General features: G+C 43.0%; 2 long non-coding RNA genes across 3 annotated transcripts in view; one reads left to right on the forward strand and one right to left on the reverse strand.

Annotated features, from left to right (window-relative positions):
• LOC309374599 overlaps nt 1-24764 on the forward strand; it is a 49408-nt gene that overhangs the window by 15911 nt on the left and 8733 nt on the right. The gene's annotated exons all lie outside the window — the stretch shown is intronic.
• Nucleotides 4906-24764, reverse strand: part of LOC309374598 — a 35570-nt gene continuing 15711 nt past the window's right edge. For both annotated transcript variants that reach the window (XR_014170641.1, XR_014170642.1), the window contains 3 exons: nt 10599-10723; nt 6522-6604; nt 4906-5694 (listed from right to left, as the gene is read on the reverse strand). This is a non-coding gene — a long non-coding RNA (uncharacterized lncRNA). The remainder of the gene's footprint in view (nt 5695-6521; nt 6605-10598; nt 10724-24764) is intronic.

Here is a 24764-nt window from a genome sequence, read left to right on the forward strand (position 1 = left end):
GCTTCAGGTTAAGAACAGTTTCAGGTTAAGAACGGACCTCCGGAACGAATTAAGTACTTAACCCGAGGTACCACTGTATGTATAGGGAAAAGGGTGCATCAGAAGTCTGGGAAACACTGACATTTCATGACAAACAGTGTTTTCAGGGAATCGTATAAGCGTTTGGCAGAACTGTTAAGGCAATGCTGAGCCTGAGGGATTTTTTATTTGCTCTACATAGCCATTTGCTGGATCGAGGTTCACTGTGAACCACTTTGAATGAATGCTTCATCTGCTGACATTCCAATTCACACTGACCCACTTTTTTATTTTTTACACACATACATAGGTGTGTGCGTTAGTCCGAAGGCATGCATTCTGAAATACCTGCTGGTCATTTTTTCATTGAATCAAGACTAACCAATGTTATGTTTATTGATTGCCTTCCAGTTCCTAAGTCCTTGTACGAAGGACATTTTGCAAATGCAAATGTGATTGATGGACAGACACATTTATATTCATGAAAGCTAAGCAGGTTAAGGTTATTGTACACTCTGATGTTGTCAATAATAATCAGGAAGAGGAGGGATTAATCAGAAAAAGTGTAAATGAACGAAGCCCTTAATCTGATTGTCTCACTTCAGTTCCACTAAGCAGACAATAAGGAGAAAAAGTTTTGTCCACAGGCAGAAGTAATCTTCTTCTAATTGTTAATTTTACATTTCTTGCCAGAGTAACTCTGCATACAAGGCAGAAACCCTTGTTTGGTCACTGATAATAGGCATCATTTCCTCAGTTCAATTTTTATTAATTACAAAACACTATCAGGAAGAAATGAAAACAAATTGAATTTGCTTTTGTTACCTATTTATCACCCAGACGCTTTTCAGGGGACACTGTAGGTCCTCTTGGTGGCTTCATCCTGGCAACAGTCCTTTTATTTTTCCCAGGAAAGCCCACCACATGATTCAACGGCCTTCTGAAATTAGCTCAGGGAAAGTTAAAAAAAGAAAACGACACCCGTGAATTAATTTTATTTCATAAATTGTTTTATAAAATTTATATATGGAAACAAAAACAAATGTGGGTAATGAAATGAATGTGCTTCTGATGCACGGAGCAGAGAAACAAGCAAGGTCTCTAATAATGAAAATGAAAGTAGATGTGAAACACCCTCCTCCCCCACTTCCATATCCTAATGGTGCAGAAAAGTCGTAGTTAGTCAGTGGTGGGGCAAGTGAATTCCACATGTAATCAGAGTCACCCTTCTTTACTGTTGTTTCATATGATCCAGAGTAGAGCTGGGCAACCTATGCCCTCCAGATGTTACTGACCATTGTCCACGTTGGCTAGGCATGATGGGAGTTGGAGTCCAACAACATCTGGAAGCTCACAGGTTCACCATCCCTATTCTAGAGCCAGACACACCTAGATTATTTTGCCCACCTGGCCAGTAGCATCTCTATGACTGGCAAGGGCTCTCTAGAAGAGAGCAGTGGTGGATTTATTGTCTGCAGAACCCTGCATACAACCTTTATTTTGGGGCCCTATTCATTCACCTAAATAAATGCACCTGTGTCCAAAAATATGACATGCATAAGAATGGTTTAGTTAATAACATGGCTTGTCTTTTTTAAACAAGGCTTATATTATTATTGTTTCTGGCTGGAACCTCCCACCACTCCTCATCGTCCAGCCTGGCCCTGTCACTATGTGGACAAAATATTTCTTCTACGAAGGCACCCTAAATGCTCAACCTGGGATCTCCGAATGACAAGGATGGCTCTGCACATCAGGTTGAGCAGCTGAGTTGCCAACTGACCAAAAAGAACCCAAATTACCCAAATTACAAAGAACCCAAATTACAGCCTGCGGATTAAGCTGTTGTTTGAAGCACTGGAGCAAGCTCCGACAAAGAATCTGGCAACCTCATTGAACAGTTACTCCACTGCAAATGCAAGTTCTTCCACAGAGAAGAGGTGGAGCATCTGAGGTGCGGCAACAGCCTCTGTGGCTTTGTCTGCCTGAGCTCTTCTAAAGCTGCAGTCATTCTGAACTGTTCCAGCCCCGCTTCTGAGGAACAGTTTGCTCTAGTCTGGAAGGTGCTGCGTTAGCATTCCCAGGTGCCCTGCCTCATTTCAAGAGGAGCTTGGGGGTAAAATGAAGGAAGAAGAAAAGGCAGGGAGCTTGGGGGAATAGAGGCTCTTGGGTTTCTTCAAACTCTGGTTCAGATCGGGTTAATTGTTTGTTAGATGAACAATGATCACCCCAACCACTTAATTCATTGTTTAAAATTTGTTAACAAAGGAAATTTAACGATATCTTAATTGGGAAGGATTTCTAATTTGCATCAAGGGCATGTTAGACAAACAAGACACAATTCTCCCTTTTGTTTCCCAGCACTGCGGCAAGAAAGATTACATGATATGACACAACATGTTCCACATTTGCCATTTATCATTCTATAGCCTTTACACACTTGTGCTGTATAATTAGTGCCTTGGCTAATTTTACCTGTGTTGTTGTTTGCCCTGTAATTTAGAGAGAATAGGCTGCGCTGACGCTTTGTGATTTAGGCTGGGGCAATCAGCTGGCATTTTGCCACAGGCCTGTGGTGATATCATGTGACTGCGATGAAGTACATATGCTGCAAAAACGCAGGGAGGCTTTAAGGGCCTTGATTTAGTTAATTACACTGTGCAAGTTGAGTAGCTCCCCTCAGTTTCCTTTTCCCCCCTTTCGCTTTTCACTTCTTTTTTACTAATAAGTGAGAATCTAACCCTCTCAGGCTCAGGCCTATCTCAAAAGCCATTGTACATCACTGGAATAAAACCCTCACATTATCTATTACTTAATTATTTAAAAGCATCTACTCTGTTTTCATAAATTATCTATGTGTCACAGACATTGGCATACAAGCATGTCAGGAAGGGGGAGAGAGGGGTGGCTGCAAAATGTCACCAGTCTCTCAAGGGACTCTGTGTGCGCACATGCTAAGAGACCATAATTTAAACCAAATATATATATTTTCAAAGCCATTCAGCATTGCAAAGCACAGCCCCAAGCACTGGAAGTTTTCTCCTAGATATCCCACTGACTGAGTTGATGCCAGACCTGGAGCACATAGCCCAGGCACCTCATAAAACAGGACTTATCGGGTAATACTGGCGAGAACAGTCTTACTGTGAAGGAACATAGAATCATAGAATTGTAGAGTTGGAAGGGACCACAAAGGTCATCTAGTCCAACCCCCGGCAATACAGGGCTCGAAGCTACAACCCTGAGATTAAGTCTCATGTTCTACCAACTGTTATTCTAGCAAACATGAAGCAACAGCTTCAAACATCAAATACTGAAAGAAAACTCATTAAGGTGCCTACGCTTTCTGGGTGCTTCCAGACAACCTGATTTTTGAGAATTCGTCTAGATTTGCTTTGCACAGAGGTTGGGCAAAGTTAGCTATTTAATGAGCATTTGTTTGCAGGGAAGCTAGATGACATCATGCCAAACCAAAATGCTTTCCAGAGCATTTCCCCCATCACTTTTGTTATCACAAAAAGTTCAGTCTTCTTGGTGAAGTGAGTTTGTTGCACAAAACCTCCTATCAACTATAAGCTGAATTTGCTGGGTTGTGATTGAATCTCATTCAAAAACAGCGAGAGTCCAGAAGTATTCCCTCCCTCTCTCTAGATCCCTCCCCCAAACCCCTTTGTGCTCCGTTTCAGAGCAGTACTGTGCACTACTGCTGCTTGTGAACAATCAGGGGAGAACATTTTGACTAAAAAGGTTGGAAGGCCACTTCCTGTAGGCAGGCAAACCCACGTATAGCAACTCAGAGCGGAAGAGAGGTCACTTTACTACAGTGAGCATACAAGCCCACCGGGTACCTGTTATCTATACTGCATGCCCAGTATACTGCATTTAGTGAATAAAAGCATACCTCTCTCCTTACCCCTTTTCCCACACATTTATCCTATATGTGGATATGGCCTAGCACTAGTTTTATTAAAATTAAAAAAAAACCTGTAGTGCATTATTTTATGAAATGGAATTTTTTTGAGGCAATCTCTGTCTGCACAATTTGTTCCCTTTCACAGAGACAGAGAAAATTGGTCAGTGCCCATATTAGTAAATAATAGTTAACAACAGTTCATTTCAGTTAGTTAAATGCCTTCCCTTCCTCGGTCTGAGTGCAAGGGTTATAACTTCCTCCCTTTACTCTCCTTTACAAAGCAGGTCCCAGAGCCTTTCTAGCATTTTCTAGTCTCCTCTAGTGTCCCGGTTCTCCTCCCTGGTGGTAGCTTTAAATCTCATGTGGGCTGTCTCAACATTTCATCCTTGGCTCTTTTCCTTCTGTCTGCTCATTTGCTCACTCTAGGATACCTTTTCACTGCCTAGCCCAAGTAATGATCATGTCACTCATTTAATCTTCGTTCCCAATTCCAAATAGCATCATCAAGTATATAGGGTTCCCTGAGATACATTAGGACTGTCAAGAAGGACTCTTTGCTCTGCTTCTGATGTTACCATTTTCATTCATGGGAATGAGCCCATAAATGATTCCCATGGAGAAAAATGTAATGTTAAACAAATTCTTCCCCTCATGTCTGCTGCTGCCAAGACAGAAAATATGACTTTGCCTTGTGTTGCCTGTTATTGGGACATTTACATGGACAATGTTAAGTGCCTTCTTGCATATGCCGTTTGGGTGGAAATGAGAATGCTTCTCATGCAAGATAAGTCACTCTAAATTCTATCTACTGATTTTCCATTCAAATTGCAGGTGCAAAACTTGTATTGAGCGTTCGGTGTGAAAATTGCACAGGGCCACGGGAAGTTGCCTTATGCAGAGTCGAACCTTTGGCTCATCGAGTCCTGTATTGTATATACACCGACCAGAAACAGCTCTCCAAGATTTCAGGCAGGGCTGGTGGGACAGAAAATAAACAAGAATAAGGACACAACTCTGGAGCAAAAGGGAGCCAAAGGCATGTAGAACATGTGCTGCAATCCAAAAGAGGTGCTTCTTTCCATACATCTGTTCACCAAATGACAGGAATCACTTCAATTTCTGAAATTCCAAAACTTGCATTCAAAACAGAAAGGGCAACAGGTGAAAATAGTGCCCATTTCAAATATTTGCAGGTATTTGCTTCTGGTTGTCTCACATAGTGTTGCCATATTTCAAACCGTTGCCAAAGTTGTTGAGCTTTTTTTTCTTCCACCCAGACACTGCTGCAGACTGCGGTGTTCTGGATATTTCCGGGAAAATCCAGACAACCCTATCTTACAAGTGCTCTGCTCTGTTCACACCAAGTTTCCACGATCGTTCAATGTAGTAAAAGCAAGAACAGAACAGTGTTGTGCTTCTTGAAGCTATATGTAGACGTATTTTCAGGCCATTGAGCTGTAGCGCAGGTCAGGTTGACCTTCATTGCTGCAGCAACTGTGAAGACATTCCAAGACATCTAGCCAGATACTTCGTTCCAATGGAAGCTGGAACTGAATGAAAAGGAGCAGCGAGTTTACTGCCAAAGGACCCAACCTTCACACTTTTATCAGCTCATGGCTGCTTCTAAATGGAAGCAAGAGGAATTTACCCTTGTAAACTCTTGAGTATCTGTTGCAAGGGAAAATGTTTTCCTCTACACGCATCCTCACAACTCTCTTCAGAAGGAAAAAAAAACCTGTTCCTGATGAGGCAGCAAATGTTTTCTATAGGAGAAAGAAAATTATCAGTGCTGTTTTGGAGAAAAGCAAGAGTGAAGAAATGCAGAAGAAAAATTGATAGAAGATAGTTAGATATAGATGATAGATAGATGATAGATAGATAGATGATAGATATAGATGATAGATAGATGATAGATGATGATAGATGATAGATAGATAGATGATAGATAGATAGATAGATAGATAGATAGATAGATAGATAGATAGATATAGATAGATGATAGATGATAGATGATAGATAGATAGATAGATAGATAGATAGATGTCCCCCTCCCCGTGTTTTACATGCCAAAAAGGACTGACTATAAATTGTGTTTCTGAGATTCATCCCAGAGCCACTTTAAAAGCAGCCCACAGCCTCATCAAGGAGACAGTAAACACTAAGTCATAATTACCTCATAAAAGCAGGGAGCCTGTGTTTTCTGAATACACCAAATTTGGTCTCATCTCACTGAAATAAAGTCTGTTAAATCTATTATGTGCTACCCTGGTTTGTTTAAACCCAATTAGTGCTTGTGTTAAAAAGAAATTAAGCCAAGGGTAGGAGCACCAAAGCTTCTCTTTTCTAACTTGATTGTCTTTTTAGCAGAGGTATGAAACGCTGAACTTCAGCTCTCATTAAAAGGACCGTTCATTCCAGGACAGCATGTCTTGTGGTAGTGAAGGCTTACACTAACAGTGAACTGTGGAAAAATCTCTCCCCTTTGGCAGCCTGCATTAACGTTTCTCCAGCAAAGGGATTTCTCTTGAACTCAACAGTGCTCTATGAGTTACTGTACAGTAAAAGAAAATATTTTTCAACACGATCTCACCTTGGTTTTAATATCCTACCAGGTGACATCTGACACCGTGCTGGGGAGAATAACGCCTCTCTAGGTAGTCTTTTCAGCATCGCCTGAAAATGAACAGTCTGTGCCATTAATATGGCCAATGTAATTAGCAGAAACAGTGCGAGCCATGTTTAAAAATAAAGATGCTGCCAATGTTTCCTAAAGCATTTCCAGCAGCTAACATTGCATCTCAACCATTGCGGCTGGTCTTATTAGTCGGCCAGAGAGGAAATGGAATGTGATGCGGAGATTTACGGAGTGACGGGCACAGTCGGAAGAGTCCACTCCATCTGAGATCTGGCAAAGAATGTTGATTCCTTCGGATGACAGCCCTGGTTTTAAAATCAAGTATTAAGCCCTCATGGTTACTAAGCCCAGCTTTGCAAAAGGACAGAGCAGGGCTTTGTTTCCCTGTTCTTTTGTTCACAATCTCAAAATCATATACATTTGCCAATACACTCCTATTTCCCCTTATTTACCTGTACCCTTTCTTATTTGGCCGTACTGACCCTCAATAATCATTTCTGTTTACATTTTTAAACATACTAACTGCTTTACCAATATTACTTCATTTATTTTCACAGCAACCCTTTCAGATAGGCCACTATTCTTCTCATTTTATGGATGAAGCTGTAGGGCTAAAAGAGAATGACTACTAGCCAAAGGTTTGAGTGTTTATGATTTTGAAGCTACCTACCCTGGGATTTAGCTGAACATAGTACCTTTAGTCTGCAGTAAAAATCAAGTCAAGAAATTACATAAATCGGGTCCTCCCTTAAAGAGGGCACATATTGCAGTGAGACCTGGCAAACCGACACCCTGTATTGTGGGTGGGTACGATTGGTCAGCCACAACACCCGGTTGGTAGGTCCCTCGAAGCTGGGTACAATCTGGCCAATGGGACGCAGTCCAAATGGTTTAAGGGACCTTTATGCCCATGCACGTGACCCAGAGATTCCTTTTTCGGCGGGTGCATTCAGAACATCCACCCACCTCTCCCTACTTTTAGGGCTTTGTGCTTGACCTTGCTATGCCGTCATGTGTCGTCTGTCATTGGGACAGGGGCACGGCAGGAATTTTCCCCACTTGGCTGATTGACTGTTGCCATTTGGATTTCGCCTGCTGCATAGCAAATCGACACAACTTGTAAGCTTGCGGATAGGCCCCATCAGGTGATAGGGATGGGAGAACGCTTTTGCCATCCCTATGTGACGGGTATTCCGTTAAAGGAATCTAAGGACTCGATGGTTTGGCCAACCCCTGAGAGGGGGTTGTGCCCGTGCCTGAGTCCAGGGGGACATTTGGGTGGCGGAGTTAGCCCGTTCCTGGATTTCTGCTTATCCAGATGTTCACCCTTGGCTGACCTATGCTGGAACCCTGGGTCAGCGCTACCTGCAGGGAGCTAGTCAAACCAGAGCCTATGCAACCAGTCACTTTCTGTAATCAATAAAGGTGTGGCCTAAATTCTGCCAAAAACCAAACCAAAATTTTGAGTCATGTGTGAATTTATTTAGGGGGGAGGTTTCAGGGTCTGAACACGTAACAACAGTTCTTTTCTTTTCTTTTCTTTTCTTTGCAAGCAGATGGAATCACTCATGAATGTAACATTCAAGCAGAAACTCTGGGCGTTCCTGCCATTGTGCATTCCAATCGTAGCAAGTTTGGCCTGAGAACTGACTGTGAATGCACAATATATACAATACAGAATAAGTAGAGAACTCACTTAAAAGGAATTTTGCCAGATTAATTGGCCTGTGCTAGAGCAAGAGTCCCAGCTGCACATAAATACGCATGGAGTCAGAAAACAAGTGCCATAAATTAAGACGAGAAAACTGACATGATGGGACTATTTTGGAGAGTGGCTGTGGACATATTTTTGCCTATAATAGGACTGAATTTGGCAGCCACATAGTGAATTCATTATGGAGCGCTGAAAGGAACTAGATTTTGATGACAATTCCCGCATGTGCACTGTGTTTGACCTAGCTTGCTTCTAGCAAAGGGAATCGCCGAGGTCACGGTGCAACGTACAAAGAAAGACTCTGAAAAAAGCTGGTGCAATCCAGAAGAGATGGTAATTAGTGCTGAAATAGATTTGCACTCGCAGATGTTTCCAGGCTTGGGTGTCAGCTCTCCGACACATATTTGAAATTCAGTATTTGGCATCTGATACCTGATATCCAGTATTTGTTAATCCCGTGAAAGAGGAACCTGCTCCCAACAGCAGTGTTACACCACTTTGGGGCAAGCGCAGCCAGGACATCCTTGTTCTGCCTACGAAATGGTACTGCCGTGGAAGTGCTACAATAGCAAAAGCCCTCCAGGCAGGCCTGTGTAACCAAGTGGCGATTTTAGGCTGTGTGTTTTGTGAGTGAAGAAGAAGAGTTTGGATTTGATAGCCCGCCTTTCACTCCCTTTAAGGAGTCTCAAAGCAGCTAACATTCTCCTTTCCCTTCCTCCCCCACAACAAACACTCTGTGAGGTGAGTGGGGCTGAGAGACTTCAAAGAAGTGTGACTAGCCCAAGGTCACCCAGCAGCTGCATGTGGAGGAGCGGGGAATCAAACCCGGTTCACCAGATTACGAGTCTACCGCTCTTAACCACCACACCACGCTGACCAGGACTGAAATAACCATTGTGTTGTGTACATAGAGGAGGGCAGGGGAAGGGACTGCAGCCCAGTGGCAGAACATCTGCTTTACACAAAGAAGGCTCTGGGTCCAATCCCTGGCATCTCCCAACAAGGCTGGGAAAGGCTCCTGGCTGAAAACTTGGAGAGCCACTGGCAGTCAGCTGGATAGTCCAATGGTACAGTTCTGTACCAAGGAGCCTCCTGTGTTCCCTAACCAAACTGAGTCCCTGGCCTTGTGTGTGTGTTTTTTTCAATCCTCCAGTGGGAAAAGTATGCCTACCATACAACCTTGACCCCAAATTCTTTCAAATTCCCGAAGCTCATAAAATAAAGGTCGCCCACTTATTTATTAAAAAACCAGGAGAGTGCTGACCACCACACCCCATTCTAGGAGAAACAGATACTCAGACTCTGTGCCATACCAGACATGATGCTAGTCACATAACCAGCAATTCCATGGTTGTTTGGTTTTTTAAAGTGAACAGCGGGTATTGGGGCCCCAATCCAGACCAGAACCCTAGGAAGTATACAGGTAGGAGGTTTTAACCTTTTGTCCCCTGCTCTGATCCTGATCTGGTTCTCCAACCTCTCCAGCGCTTACTTGCATTGGAAGGGCAGCTTCTGCTGGCATGAAAGGGAGCTTTCCTTCCAATGCAAACTGGCAAGGCCCCAGTTTGGATTAGAACCCCAACTGAAGACAAGAGGTTGAAAACCTCCTACACCCCTACAGCTGGATTGGGCAACCACTCCACCACTGCTTGCTTTTAAAAAAGGAAGCGTTCACAGAATTGCTAATTGCATGAATGGTGTCTAGGGTGGGGTGGACTTCTGCAGGGTAGGACTGCCACCAAAACTCTGAATCCTGCCAGGAGGTGGACTAACCAATGACCATCTGAGACAGTGTCATGATTGCCATGAAAGCCTGGGCTGGCCCTAAGGCAACCAAGGCATAGGTATTGAAGTCAACCAGGATGAGAGTCCTAGGTTCCTCCAAAACCACATCAAAGACCGCCTTGGCCAACTCAGTCGGGGAGGCTGTAGGGCAGCAAGGTGAGTGGTGCACCAACAGTACCCTCAACCTGTCTCCATGACCCCATATCAGATGCAGGCCCTGCAGTTCAGGTCATTATCATCAGTTAGCAGCTCCAGTTCTGGCCTTGTGATTAATCAATCAATAGCTGCTTGAGTAGTAGAGGCAACTGGATCACACACACACACACACACACACACACACACACACAGAGAGAGAGAGCATGTTGCAGTCCAGAGGTTTGCCGAGCAGCTATTGATGTTTATACAATGATCTGTACATGACGTCAGACAAATGAATGAGTTATTCTGTCTCTTAAAAAAGCTACTCAGAAGAACCAATGCCCAACAAAATTTTAAAAAGAACAGGAGTTATAAGCCAGTTTTCCCATTCTAACCTTAGCGCAAACGTTGCTTTACTCTGGCTTGTCTTCCTCTGCAAAGGTGAGAAAGGAACTGGCTTGCTGTTGTTTTTTCCCTTTTGTTTTCTATCTTTGATGCTGTGGTTGTGCAGGCCATTATCCTGTAATGGAGAGTTTAAAGCAAACTCTTAAAGCAAAGGCAGTATTGAATTCTTTAGGAAGAGCCATAATCTCTGTGCAGTAATTGAGGCTCATTCCACGCTAAAGTGACAGTCAATTATGACCTGAAAATGTTGTAAAACAGCCCTGCCAGCAGTCACAGTATGATTGGCTATCAATTCTATAAATGGCCTGTTTACTTGATTTTGGCTGTATACCTTTGCATAATCCTCAAATGAGAGGTTTTTTAATATTTCAGAGCAGCATGTATTTATTTATTTAAAGCATTTCTTACCCGCCATTCATTGCCAGAGATCCCAGAGTACAATAAAAACAAACAGTGGCACCTATCAGCGCAATAATACCATAAAACAAGAGTAGATTTAAATAAAAAAAAATCAACCAACAACAATAAATAAAAAATACTATAAAACCTGATCTAGAACATATGACCTACAAATGCATCTGTCAGTTTATTACCATGAGATGAGTTTTTTTGTCATTATCATTAGGAGCAAGTTCACATATGCATGTCAATCATTTGATGACCGCAACATTGTGATGACTTCTGTGTGTGAATGCTTCATCACAGAAAACTATGAAGACATTTACTCTGGTTGTTCAAGACCAGGTCTTGAAGATCCATAAGAAGCAAAACATCACCAGGATGTGGTAAATATCATATATATTAAAGGAATACCTTTTGTCATGCTAGATAGAAATAGATATGTACGCTAATGCCACATTGCGTACGAAAAATGTCTTCCACATTCATCACTTTCCACTGTCCAATTTAGCAGGAATTTCTTCATTGTTCATCTTGGGACCATCTCTGAAGTAGAGTCTGGCAGACATTTAGGAGGGAGCATGTAAGTGCCTCCGTGTCTGACGCAGGATGATTTAGAATACCATACACTGGAAGCTGGTCTTGCATTTAGGCCCCACTTGTGGGCTTCACATAGACATCTAGTTAAGAAAAGGTTGCTTGATTAGACAAGCCATTTACCTGGTCCAGCAGGCTCATCTTATGTTGTGTGGATACTTTGCATGGGGATAGCAAGATTTTCTAGCTGTATCTATAAAATGGAGCTTGGTTTTTCCCTGGCCATTGATAAATCCCCAGAAACTTTGCCTAGATAACCACCGTCCAGATAATGGAAGGAATTTAATGTAGTGCTAAGGAAATTGTACCACCAGTGCAACCATGGCAGCTTGCCAGATGGAATGATCTCTCTCTCTCCTCTCCACCCTGTTCTGCTGGTTCCCCAACACACACTCTTAAGCAAATTTGGATGGCACAGGACGGTCAGAAAGCTCCACTGCACCAGTGGAAGATGTTGCGCTGGCTTTCTATAGTGGGACTCATTAGTTGAATCCAGCCCTAAGTCTCCACACAGAAACATTGCACACACCAGATTGTCCTGCACACTAGCTTTTAAAAGTCTAGTCATGATTTCCAAATATTAGAATAGAAAACGGTCTCTTTTTTAAAAAATAAAAAAATAATGAAAGCCCTCGTGAGGTATTAGACTTAAGATTCACATCAACAGAGATAGATGCAAATAACTACTGATTGGACCCAATTTTCTGTATGAGAAGAATTGTGTTACTCCGTTCAGTCTGATCATGCAGTATAGCAGGATTCAATGGGCTTGAGGACTAGGAGAAGGAAGGAGGAATATCAGATTTTTATTGTCACTATTATGGCAGAATTAACTCTAGACGACAGTTACTTGGATTAGAATATCCATTTCACTCACAAGTATGCGCTGAATAGCAGCCTAGGGCACCACCCTTGGGGGGGGGGAGTTACAGAGTATCTAATTTGCACTAAATCATCTTGAAGTTTTGCTCTTTGGGCTCATCTGCCCTTCGGCTTTCCCCAACCCTTTCTTGATTCCGCCTCCTTCCCCTGTTCCATCATCGAGAGGCCCTTCCCACATTTTTGCAACTGGTTCCATTTTCTTTCCTGAATGCTTCCTGTAGCAAGTTGAATAGGAAACAGCAGTAAATAATGGTACCTTTCATAAATTTATCTTTCTAGTACAGCTAGCTTCGTGACCAGAAATCCATATTGGCTATCGAGCAAGCGGAACAATCTGCTCCATCAAGATGACTGGACATTGTCCATAATTGATGGCACAGAAAAGCATGACAGATGGAGAGCTGCGAAGCAATAGCTGGCTCTCTGTTGTTCATGCCATCTTCTGTTTATGAATCTACTATCTACTGTCTGGAATATTGCAGGTGTCAGGGTCCTCTAAATAGATTCTGATATATCCATAGGAAGCAAGGGCCTCATGTGATCCCAAATGGCAACTTCATCTCACCCGTCTGTTAAACGAGATTCTTAATCCTACTTTCTTTCTACTGAGGGATAGAACAAGACGGCTTTGAAGGTCTGCGCCTTTGGCTAACAGAAAATATGTCAAGGTCACCAAAGGTCATATTATGGACAGCTGTTTTATTAATTGCAAACAAATGGGCCCAGTATTAATGATCCTCGTGTGTTCTGGTAGCAAATGTGATGGCATTTTACTGCAGTATTGTAACTACGTGAGAACCTCAGCTCAGTTGCTCTCAGGGTTTTTCTATTTGTATTTATGTGTTTGTTTATCTTTTTGATTGTTCATATTGAAGATGTAATCCTGAATAGACAAAAGGCACACCAGCAAATTAAATATGATCAAACTTTTATCATTCTTCAAATGAAGTTGAAATCCTTGGGTGCCTTCACATTATTATTATTTTTTAATGCTAGGCATTAGGCGGTATATTTCTGCTTTCCTCATCTCTGTGTTATCTTTTGATTAAAAACTTCGGTAAAGATCAGGACAGAAACTTCCCCTACAACCCACCAATCCTACATGATTCACCTGTCAAACATTACTGATGCTATGTAGGGTCCAATCACAGAGTACTGGAAACCCACTTTTTACTGGTTATCTACGGATTGGATTGTTGGCTTTCCAGAAAACATAGAATCAGAGATCTGGAAGGGATCTTGGTTGTCATCTAGTCTAAGCCTACCATCCAGGATGCAGCTCCAGTATGCCTGACACATGACTGCCCAGCCTCTGCCTCCAGGGAAGGTGAGTGTATCAGCTCCCGCGATGGTCTGTTTTGCTGTGAATGGCTCTTGCTATTAGAAAGAAACACTTGCCTAATGTTTACCCTAAATCTGCATTCCCACAATTTCTACTCATTTGTTCTAGTCCTGCCGCTGGGGCAACAGAAAAGGGGTTTGCTGCATTTTCTATGTGACTGAAAGCCCTTTCCATATCATACTTCCCCTTAATCTCTTGCCTAGGCAGTTTCTTCCCCATCTGAGCGCTTGCGGTGGAAACCAATGCTTATACAGTTTTGCATACATTGAAAGGGTGCACTTTTTTTTTCTGGAGCAGAGATTAATCTCTGTGTGACACATAAGAAACAGATCTTAGCAGATGGATCTTCCACATCTATTAAATTCCTTCCAGTTTAGATTTTGAGCAGCATGCGGATGATCTCTCCAGGACACACACGGAAAACTGCCTTCAGCAGGGAAGGACAGGTCAATTGAGCCAAGCATCTTGGGCCCAAACCCATTAAGAAAATCCTGGTTTCCATTTGAATAGAGGAAGGCATTCAACAGAAGGAAGAGACTTCGGTGTTTCCAAAAGGTTTAGGGCCAGGGTGTTAGTTTCAAGGATTCTGCTAACGAGGAGGCTTATTTGAACTTGGCACCAGCATGGATCAAAAGCAAGGAAACAAGCTCTAAGCAGCCGGATGAGAGGCCACTGGAGGATTTGGGCCTGGCAGATTTATGGAAACTTTAGTTCAGTGTGGATCAGTTCTGCTGTCTCCAGGGCTCCTATAGCAGCAATCAATGAAAAGACTACCCGCTCTGGCAGATGTCTGCCTGCTTAAAAAATGTTTTTACATTGAGACTAAGTAAACATATATAGAGGACTCCAGTGGGTTTCTCGCTCACTAGCCACTACAGGATTCAGAGCCCTATACTTGTGGAAGGAATCAAAAGAATAATCTGATTTACTGTGTTATGGAAACAGTGACAATCCCTGCATGAAAATAAAAGGAAAAACATCTGGAAGGAAAGAGAGGAAGGCAGGGGGAGAGCATCATTACTGCTATAGTTCTTTAGTAATACTCAGGCAGATTTACACTGAGGGCGGGAAGTGGGGGCGCTCTTGCCATCCTGTTTTCTACGTATGTAACAGCTTGCCACAGTACATCATCATGAGCAAACGTGGCAGAGGTGAGAGCCATTTCTGTCTCTGTGATGGATACTCAGTTTGTAAAAATAATTAGAAAAGTAGATGGAATTATCTATGTAACTAAACATTCCCCTTGCCTCCCTCTTCCAGCCTGACCAGATGTAAACATGGATGAGCTAGATGTGGATCACCGCCATGGCAGATTGGGGGCATACTTCAATGTTTACTGTGGCTGCAAAAGAGGGAGCAAGGGTGCAGAACAGCTTAGAGTGCAACAGTATTGGGAGAGACGTAGCAAGAGATCTATAGCAGGGGTGGAGAACCGTTTTAGCCTGTCCGGTCAGACCTTTAGATCACTCATCCCTGGTGGGCCACTTTGACAGGTGGGCAAGGCCTCCCAGCTGTCAATCACCTTCTGTGCCTACCTGTGAAGCAGGCCTGGCCTAGGCCTACTTTCCACAACTGCCAGCACAAAAATGTCTTAAAGCTACTTACAAAATATTTAAAAATACTAAAAAAAGCTTGTCAACCATTGAAAAAAACCAGATACATAGGGTTTTACTCAAGAGTATATCTATTGAAATTAATGGACCTAACTTAGTCATGTTGATTAACTGCAATGGATCTATTCTGAATAAAACTTAAACTAGACTTGCCATACATCAGGAAAATCCCTGACATGCCCTGGTTTTCGGGTGTAAAAATGGCGGCGGGGGGAATTTTGCCAAAATGGCAAAATGTCGGTGAAAACTCGGATGTATGGCAACGCGATGGAAAAAGCAGCAGAAACAGCTGCTTTTGGTGGTTTCCTTAAAAAAAGCTGAACAATTTTGTGGGTGTTAGGAATTTCACTTTTTGAAATATGGCAACCCTAATTAAACGCACAGGGGTGTGTGTGTGAAGGACATTTCTAAAGGTTTTCATGCAACAAGAAGAATGTAAATAGGCCATAAATCATACTGCAGTATGATTTGAGTTAAGAACCAAAAGCCTGGTCAGTTTCAGGTTAAGAATGGACCTCCAGAATGAATTAAGTTCTTAACCCGAGGTACCACTGTATCACTAACACCCAGCAATGTGGGTACTTAGAGAGATAAGCAGACAGACATCCAGACAGATAGCTACATGCATGAAACAGGAAGTGAATTAACAATAGAGAAGCCAATTTTTGACTACCCTCGCCATTCCGCATATGTTTATGTTTGCATGATAGATTTGCCTCCATCTAAATCAAATATTTGCAAATAGGGTAGGGGCCTTAAGGGTTCCAAGATAACCCATGTGTAACCAAAATGTATGAGCTTACATGCAAATGTTGTATAAGTAGCATATGTTTTACATAATGGCAAGAGCATGGGTTGACCAATCTGAAGCCATTCATTTTCATATGTTGCTCTTTAAATTGCAGACAACCTGCCGTGACTCTTCGAGATGCCCGTGGGCCTGTTATTTAGGCTTGCTGCCGTTGCAAGCAGATCCTTCCCAAATATATTCTAAAAGCATTTATTATACTCTTCCAAGGCTCTTGACATTTTAAAGTTATTCAGGGCCCGAATGCTAGAGAGCACATCTTACTTATTTCAAAGGAAAATACTACCAAGTAAGTTTAGAATTGCAGACTAGAACTTTGTGCCTAAATGCATACATTCCCTGATCCATTGGATCCCTGATCCAATTCCCTGATCCATTGGATCCATTGGCCCAGAGACAGTATGAGCTTATTTGCCCCAGCATGTTGGGCTTCGGATGGAAGTAGGGTGAGGCCAGACCTCTGCTCCCTCTCTTGAATGGTTCATATTGTAATGGTCTTTGGCCAATAGAATAGTGTTTTGTTTTTACGAAAGATGCTCCACGCACAAAGCGCTGTCTCATGATTTGGAGAAGGGAGCCATCTGAGCAGCAATTTGAAATTTCTTTTCTTTTCCTAATCCTCATGAAAATTCGTCAACATTTTAGTTTGCTTTTCTCCATTTTAGTGTGGTTTTTTTTATATGCAGTTTTGAGTAATATGAATATTTTACAAGCAGTTTTCTCTATTATAATGCATTTTGAATGTAATCTTCACTGATGACCATTTTTATGAACTCTCCCTTCCACAGTATATGCATTTTTGGTCATACTGTTTGGTTGGAGAACTGTATTGCAGAATTCGGAGAAATGAAAATTTCAAAGAATAGCTGGGTTTGCGTTTGCCTATTGGTTTGAGATGTCTGAATTAGGTAGTTCTCATTAAAATGCAAGCAAAATCAAATTTCTCCTCCATCCCTACCTGCAAGTAAAGATACCCTGAGCTAGTTTAAACATATTCACCGGTCCACACCTAAGGGCTTGGCCACACTTATGACCCATGCATGAGAAGTAGCAGTTCTTCTGCAGAATCTTCCACACAAGTTGATCCAATTGTGTACAATGTTAGTGTACACTAGCACCAATTACCTCTGCAGGACAATCATATGCGACTGCTTCCTCATTATCAACATCATAAAGTGCTTAAGCGTCCTAGAGACTTGTACAAAGATTTAAAAACAAATCAGCCCTTCACTGCAGGCTTACAATCTAATAGACATGATACACAAGGAAAATGGCATGAAGAGGGAACAGGAAAAGATGCACACTGAGCCCCCAGTTTTTCAACTGTTGAATGACCAGGTGGAACTTGCATTGAACAAAATATACACACAAAAAGTCATTATTTTTTTTAGCTCCCTCTTGAATCATGCAGAGGACATGGTGAGAATCCAAAGACTGTGGCAGAGGGCAAAGCCTAGGCAAATGGCATTGAAGGCCATGCTGGGCAAGAAGACTTTATAAAGGTTTGATAAAGGAATATCCAGGTTTTCCATACCGGCTGCTGTCTTTGCATGTGAATTGGTCCCCCTGAACCACCGCAATCTCCTGGATGACTGTGGAGGAGATGATGGGGTGTGGAATCCATGAGGTTATTATCAACACCCCCAGAACAGGCCAGTTCTCAAAAAGCATAAGAGAATATTCCTCAAGGCCTCTGCGCACAATATTGTTTCCTTAACCATGAACACATTTGCCAGAAAGGAAAATCATGTCCCAACCTGGGAAGGCCACGTGAATGTCAGTGAGTCAGCCAGATGGCCAAATGTATTTTAGGAGAGTCAGTATTCACTTGGGCTTCCTGCAGTCTTTGTGGCTTGCTATACTAATGTTGAGGGGGAAACCAACATGTCTGAAGCAAACCCTTCCTTGGGAGTGTTTTGTGGTGACTGAGCTGGGTACTCAGGGTTAAAAATGTGCTTTTTGCAAAAAAAATATTCTGAGGGTGAAGTCTATTCTTATTTCGCCTGGCTGACAGGGTCACAATACTTTAGCCTCTGTGGAAATTCATTTCCTGTGGGTAGAGAACTCCTTTAAACAAAAAACACAACCCATGGAGTGTTAAACCCACATGAGGTTCATCTAGGTAGCCACAACCAGTATAACACAGCTTCTCCCTATTTTCTTTTCTGGTTGTGTCTCAGATATAGCCTCATGAGCCCAAGGCACTAGGTAAGCAGAGAGCCTCTCTTTCTGTTCTTATTACACAATACAAGTTCAGTGGGCCATAAAGTCTCCGCCATTCACACTTTAATAATAGATGATCCTCTCTTCTTCCTCCCCCATCCCTTGCTTTGCATGTGTAACCAAGCTGTGGTCAGATAATGCAGCTGGCCCTTTGTTTGACACATTTGGGGAAGAATGACCTCGGGGACGGGATGGAGCAGTGTGCAAAGCTCTGTTACTTTCAAGCGCATTTCAGATACGCGAGGATTAGAGTTGCCAACTGACCTGGTTTTGTAAGGCAGAACAAAATGAAATAAATTTCCATTATGTTCTGAATCAGAAAGCCACTTCTTTCAGGACCAGGAAAGTTATTGTGCTTATAAGGTGTATGCAGAAGAAGACGTGACATAGTGGCTGAATTCCTTAAAAACCCAAGGTTCTGGGTGCTACCAGCATCCGACTGTCAGCTGAACACTGTGTCACTTAAAGTTACCTGTTAAATTTTTGGATCTCTGCCATTTCCGCAAGACATGGGAGCAGCAACAGAGGCTGCACGGGACACACATCCTCTTTCCATGCTTTAAGAAGGCTTGCTTACCCGTTGCACATCACACATTACACTGGTCAAAAGTAATAAAAAGAGTATGCACATTTTGATTTATGCATTTCAGGTTTTCTATACACAAACTCTTCCCTCATTTAATAATTGTATGAGTGTAGAGCTCATCAATTTGTGTACACAGACTACAGACCAAGGCTTCCCAAACTCCAGTTCCCACCATCTAAAATTCTACATCATCCCTGACCACTGGTCCTGCTAGCTAGGGACGATGGGAGTTGTAGTCCAACAGCAGCTGGAGACCCAAGTTTTGGGGACTCTGCTGCAGATTCACTGAATGTACCTGACTCTGGGATCAACATCTGGAGAAGGTCATCACTTTCATTCTCTCCTTGTGACCAGCCAATCATCTTGCTGGAAACTAGACTAGATAGCTATCGGTCTGATCCAGTAAGGCATGACCAAATAACTTGATCTGCATTCAATATCACCACAAGCACTTATTCAGTCTAAATAGGCTTTAGGCACCTAGCTGACCAAAATTGTTAGCAAACACCCAGGTTAGCTGTTGGAAGAAATGTCTTAGCATGGAGTTTTCAGTTGCTTCTAAGCAAGAACAAGATGAGTAGAAATGGTAAGAGGCCAGGGAAAACAGCCACCGCCGAATCCACTCAATTCTATTTGCACTTGAGAAAGTGGCTGTCGCTTTCTGCATTGTAGCAAATGCTCCCCAAAGAGTCTTCCACCCATAAGGTCTAGACAGAAATCTTTCTTGAGCTCCTTGCCCTTTGTCATTCTAACCCCCGGAGCTTCAACGTGCAACGAAAGCTATTAGGTGAAAATGGAAGAGTACAAAGTGCAGCCTTCCACTGCCCACCCGCTGCTGTTTGCGCTGCTTTTGGGAAAAAATACCCAGGCATCTTATCATTGGATATCAAAGAAAGGGTTAGTGCTGCTCCCCCTCCCACCCACCCACTTGCCCCCGCCCTGCCCGTTCTCCTGGGACATGGCATATGGCGATGTGCAGAAATCATTGCACTGGAAGAATCTGCATACTGAATGCATCAAGAAGCAAAGTTAATGAGAGAGACCGCAGCTATAGACTGAAGCACTTGTGGGGGTGGGGGGAGATTGCTTAATAACAATAATGTGAACATTACCAACAACATTCTTTTCAGGAGCTGCCATATTTTAAAGACTGGAATATGTGCTTAGATATCAGCATGTTGTTTTCCAGCAAAATCACCTGGTTTAAAATAATTTCCTGTACGTAAAATAACAACCTGTTACGTCCTTTCGTTAGGCAAAGGTTTAAAACTCTGCCCAAACTGTCCGATTTTATAGATAGCCTGTGTGACTTCCAAGACTGGCTAGGTGCAGATCATCCATTAGATCATCCCAATGCCTCACTTTCTCAAAACAATGTCCGACACCAAAGAAGGTACCCAGAATCATCCTCCACAACTGATTAAGGCAGCTGTTTGTGGGGTTTCGCCTCCTCCCAATGTTCTCAGGACATTAAAGACTGTTCTCACACCATCAAAAAACTTAACAAGAGCAAGGGAGGGGGAAGGATCAGAGGCAGAATGGGTAACCTTGTCAGATCACTAACTCCTCCATACATTTTGGTCTTCGGGGTGCATTTCCCATACAAGCTCCTCCGCCTTCTCCTCCTCCTTCTCCCCACAGCCAGCGAGGCACCCTCTTCCAGGGGGGGGGGCTCTCGGACTCTGAGGCTGCCTCTGCCTCTGTGTTTGAGCCCCACCAGAAAAGGGTGCCTCACTGACTGGCTGCAGATGGTGGAGCTGAACTGCTTCTCTCTTGGAGGCAGTGGGGCTGCCACCTGCCAGCTTTGCTGATTCACTTTGGGGATGCCTGGCCCCCACAATAATATTACTGTGGGTGCCCAAGCACCCATGGCCCCCTGGAGTTGGCTCCAACAGCCTTGTAGAGTTGGGACCCTAAGGATCATCTAGTCCAACCCCCTGCAATGCAGGAATATGCAGCTGTGCCATCAAACCTGCAGCCCTGGCGAGATCAGCGCCATGCTCTAAGCAGCTGAGCTATCCGGGTTCTCATATGTGAGCACACCCACTACACTAGAAGCATCACAACGCAACTCTGAACAGCGATGAGTTGCAAGTGACAGAGGTGGGTCCATGTCGTTAAACGCAATCTGTAGCCATCATGCGTAAAGCGGAATGGGTTGCAAATTAAAATAGGTGCATGTATGGGAGATTTTTCACCTTCCTCCCTATTTTTCTCCCTCTCCTCAGCTGCCTTTCTCTCAGCTGAGCTATCTTTTGCTATGTGTCTTAGATTGAGGAAGAATGACCCTCCACCCATCCATTTTAAATCACACCTCCACCTCCACTCCAGTCCACACAATTCAAGACACAACCCCACCACTATCACTTGTAGTTTGGCTGTGAATTCAGTGGAATTTTTCAGCAGAGCAGGAGCTCACTGTTAAACAGAACAAAATTTTTAAAAAAACTAACTTGCATTTTAAAAAAGGAAGCCTTACTAAATTAATCACTGACCTAATTCTTTAATATCGCTCCCCCTCCCCATTTCCTTTGAAGAGCTGTGGAATTTTGGCACCTGAGCAGAAGAAGCTGATTGCGCTTCAGATACACAGACGCTGGCACCAAACTGTCCAGCCTGTGCACAAAAGGAACATGAAAAGGCAGGCACGTGCGCGTTCCAAATATAGTTTCTCCCAGTAGGTTGGCATTGGAATTTAAAAGCTGTTGCTAGCAACAAGTCCTTCCCAAAGTGTGCGAGCGGCATGCCTGGAACGGCAAACAAGCCATGAGTACACTGGCAAGGTAAAAAATAAGAGGATGCTGAAGATGTGGGGAATATGAAGTCTTGGGGAGTGAGGGAGATAATGGCCATCTGTCAGGGCCGGGGGGTGGGGAAGAGTGGTAGACACCCAGGAACTCCCCCACCCCCCCCCCCACTCCAAAAAACCTTTACAACAGAAAACACAAGTTCACAAGGCATGGTGCTATACCAGCTGCACTGGCTCCCGGTGGAGTACAGGATCAGGTTTAAGGTGCTGGTTTTAACCTTTAAAGCCCTATACGGCCTAGGACCCTCGTACCTACAGGAACGCCTCTCCTGGTATGTCCCACAGAGGAACTTACGGTCTTCAAACAAAAACTTCTTGAAGGTCCCAGGCCACAGAGAGGTTAGGCTGGCCTCAACTAGAGCCAGGGCTTTTTCGGCTGTGGCTCCGATCTGGTGGAACGCTCTGCCACAAGAAACTAGGGCCTTGCAGGACTTGACATTTTTCCGCAGGGCCTGCAAGACAGAGCTGTTCCACCAGGCCTTTGGCCAGGGCACAGCCTGACTCCCTCCTTCACAGAACTCTAGCCCAATGGTTGAGATCAATTTGATTTGAATTAATTTTATAATGAAATGATTTTAGAATGTTGTATTAGTTATTGTTGTTAGCTGCCCTGAGCCCGGCTTCGGCTGGGGAGGGCAGGATATAAATAAAATTTATTATTTATTATTATTATTATGGCATGTTCTTCAAACCTAAGAGATGCTTCTGTGCTTTAAAACAAACATCAATACATCTGTTCAAGGCTGATGTCCTCCTCTTTCTCAGCATCCCTCTCTGAATCTTTATTCAAATATCACCTTCCTGCAGCAGTAGCTGTCGTGATCATTCTCTGTGTGCTTGCTTTCGTTCGTAGGGTAGCTTGCGAACCTTGAATTTAGTTTAGTCTAGGCACTTCCAGGTTGTTGCTGTTTAGGAGCTGGATTCAACTGAAAGTTCAGGTTGCACACTTACAGTTGACTGTCTTGTGCAACACACCTGCTTCCCCAAAAGGTGGGGATAAACATAAAGTGATAAGGAAAGGGATGGGGAAAATGCACACTAGAAAGTGCACAATGACCCTTTGACACAACGTCGTCTAATCGCCTTGCAAACAAATCAGGATGAATGCCCAATGAACAAGTTGTCTGGAAGGGTCCTACAGTGCAGGGACAAAATAGCCATCACAGGCTAGTCTCATCTTGCTTTACAGTAGTCTGTTTCAGGGAATCTCAGTGAATGTCTGCACTGCTCTGATGTGGATAAGTCTTCAACCATCACCATTCTGATATTCTCATTGCTTCTGCTGCCAAGGTAGGTTGATAGTAGGGATGAGTGAATCTGTCAGTTTTGGTTTTTCTCAGTTTCTCTCCCCCCCCCCCCAGTCTTCAGCTCAGCTCTCCACATCAATTTGCTTTTTTTAACGTTCTCGTGAAAATTCACCAGCATTTTAGTGCGAATTTCTCCTAATAGATACATTTTCACAAAGCAATTCCCCATAACATGTGTTTTTGTATGTTATTTTCACTCATATATGCATTTATATGCACATGTTACCCTTTTTGTAGACTTTGCCTGGCTAGAGAAAAATTCCAAACAGTGCAAATTTCAAAGAATGGTTGTGTTTTGGTTGGCATATTGTTTCTGAAAGTGTGGATTAGGTAGGTTTACCTTTAAATACAAACTGAATAAAATTTCTCTCCCATCACTAGTTGAGAATTTCAGCTATGGAACAGAAATGTGCCTCAACCACCACCTGTAAACCCTTTTCTGCATAAAGATTAAGGGCCAACTGCATATGACATTAGTCAATTATATAAACAAGCGTGCTTATCTTGGCTGCTTTTATTTTGGAGGGAAAACTCCCACAGGCCCCTGGCTGGAACATGCACCCCAGTCTTGATTCAGGTCCTAAGTCTGTTTTTTCCTGAAATATTCCCTAGCTGGTTGCTATTTGCTCCAGAAGGTGCTATTTAGACCAGACAGCACTTTCAGAGTTAAAACAGCAGCAGCAGCCAGAAGAGAGTGATTTTCAGCAGATAACCAGTACAGGGCTCTGTTCCAATTTTAGTTTTAGTTTATTTAGTTTCTATCTGATTTCAATGTCTTTTGTGTTTTATTTTTAATGTGTAAACCACACTGAGACACTAGAGCTCAAAAATGTTGCTAAGGTTGTATACACACTCCTCTTTGCTCTCACTGCTGGTTTGGGAAGTGCCGTACACACTTTAGCTACAATCTGTATTTATCCTGTCATTTCTTATGAGATGCTGCATTTTGGTGCCCTTTTCACCAAACCAGCTTTGATCCGAATCGAGGAAAAGAACAACCTAGCTGTATCTTAAGCTGGCAACGTGTACACAGCCCAATATATTTAATCAATAATCAATAATCCAGATCAAAAGTGCACTGCAGATTGGGGCCCCGCAGCTACCTTTCCTCCAAAATAAATCCACTCAGATTATGCACGTTTGCTTAAAAATGTCGCGAATGTCATCTGCAAGTTTGGCCCAGACACTGAAAAATTCTCTGTGTTGACACTGAACTGTCATCTTCATTTTAAAAAAAGGGGAGGGTACCGATTGCTAGCACCTTCCCTAATGTCCTTCCACAGCACATGAGCTTGTGACATTTTCTGCACTCTTTTTTATTATTTAGTCCATCTTATTGTTGCTCTGTTATCTTGAATTGCTTGGGAGAAGACATTTATTCTTCACTTGATCTCTGGGTGTCCTCCGGGCGTTGCTACTCTCGGAACATGTTTATTAACTTGAGTGGCATTTGTAAAATTGCAACCCCATTAACACAGCAAGTTATCCAATACACGAAGCTGCTCATCCATCGTTTAATTGGGACATGTCGCTCCCCTCCCAGATGTTCCCTTTCAGCAGATACTATTGTGCATCTCAAAAATTTGGATA

This window comes from Podarcis melisellensis, assembly GCF_964234715.1.
Source record: "Podarcis melisellensis genome assembly, chromosome: 7".
Lineage (NCBI taxonomy): Eukaryota > Metazoa > Chordata > Lepidosauria > Squamata > Lacertidae > Podarcis > Podarcis melisellensis.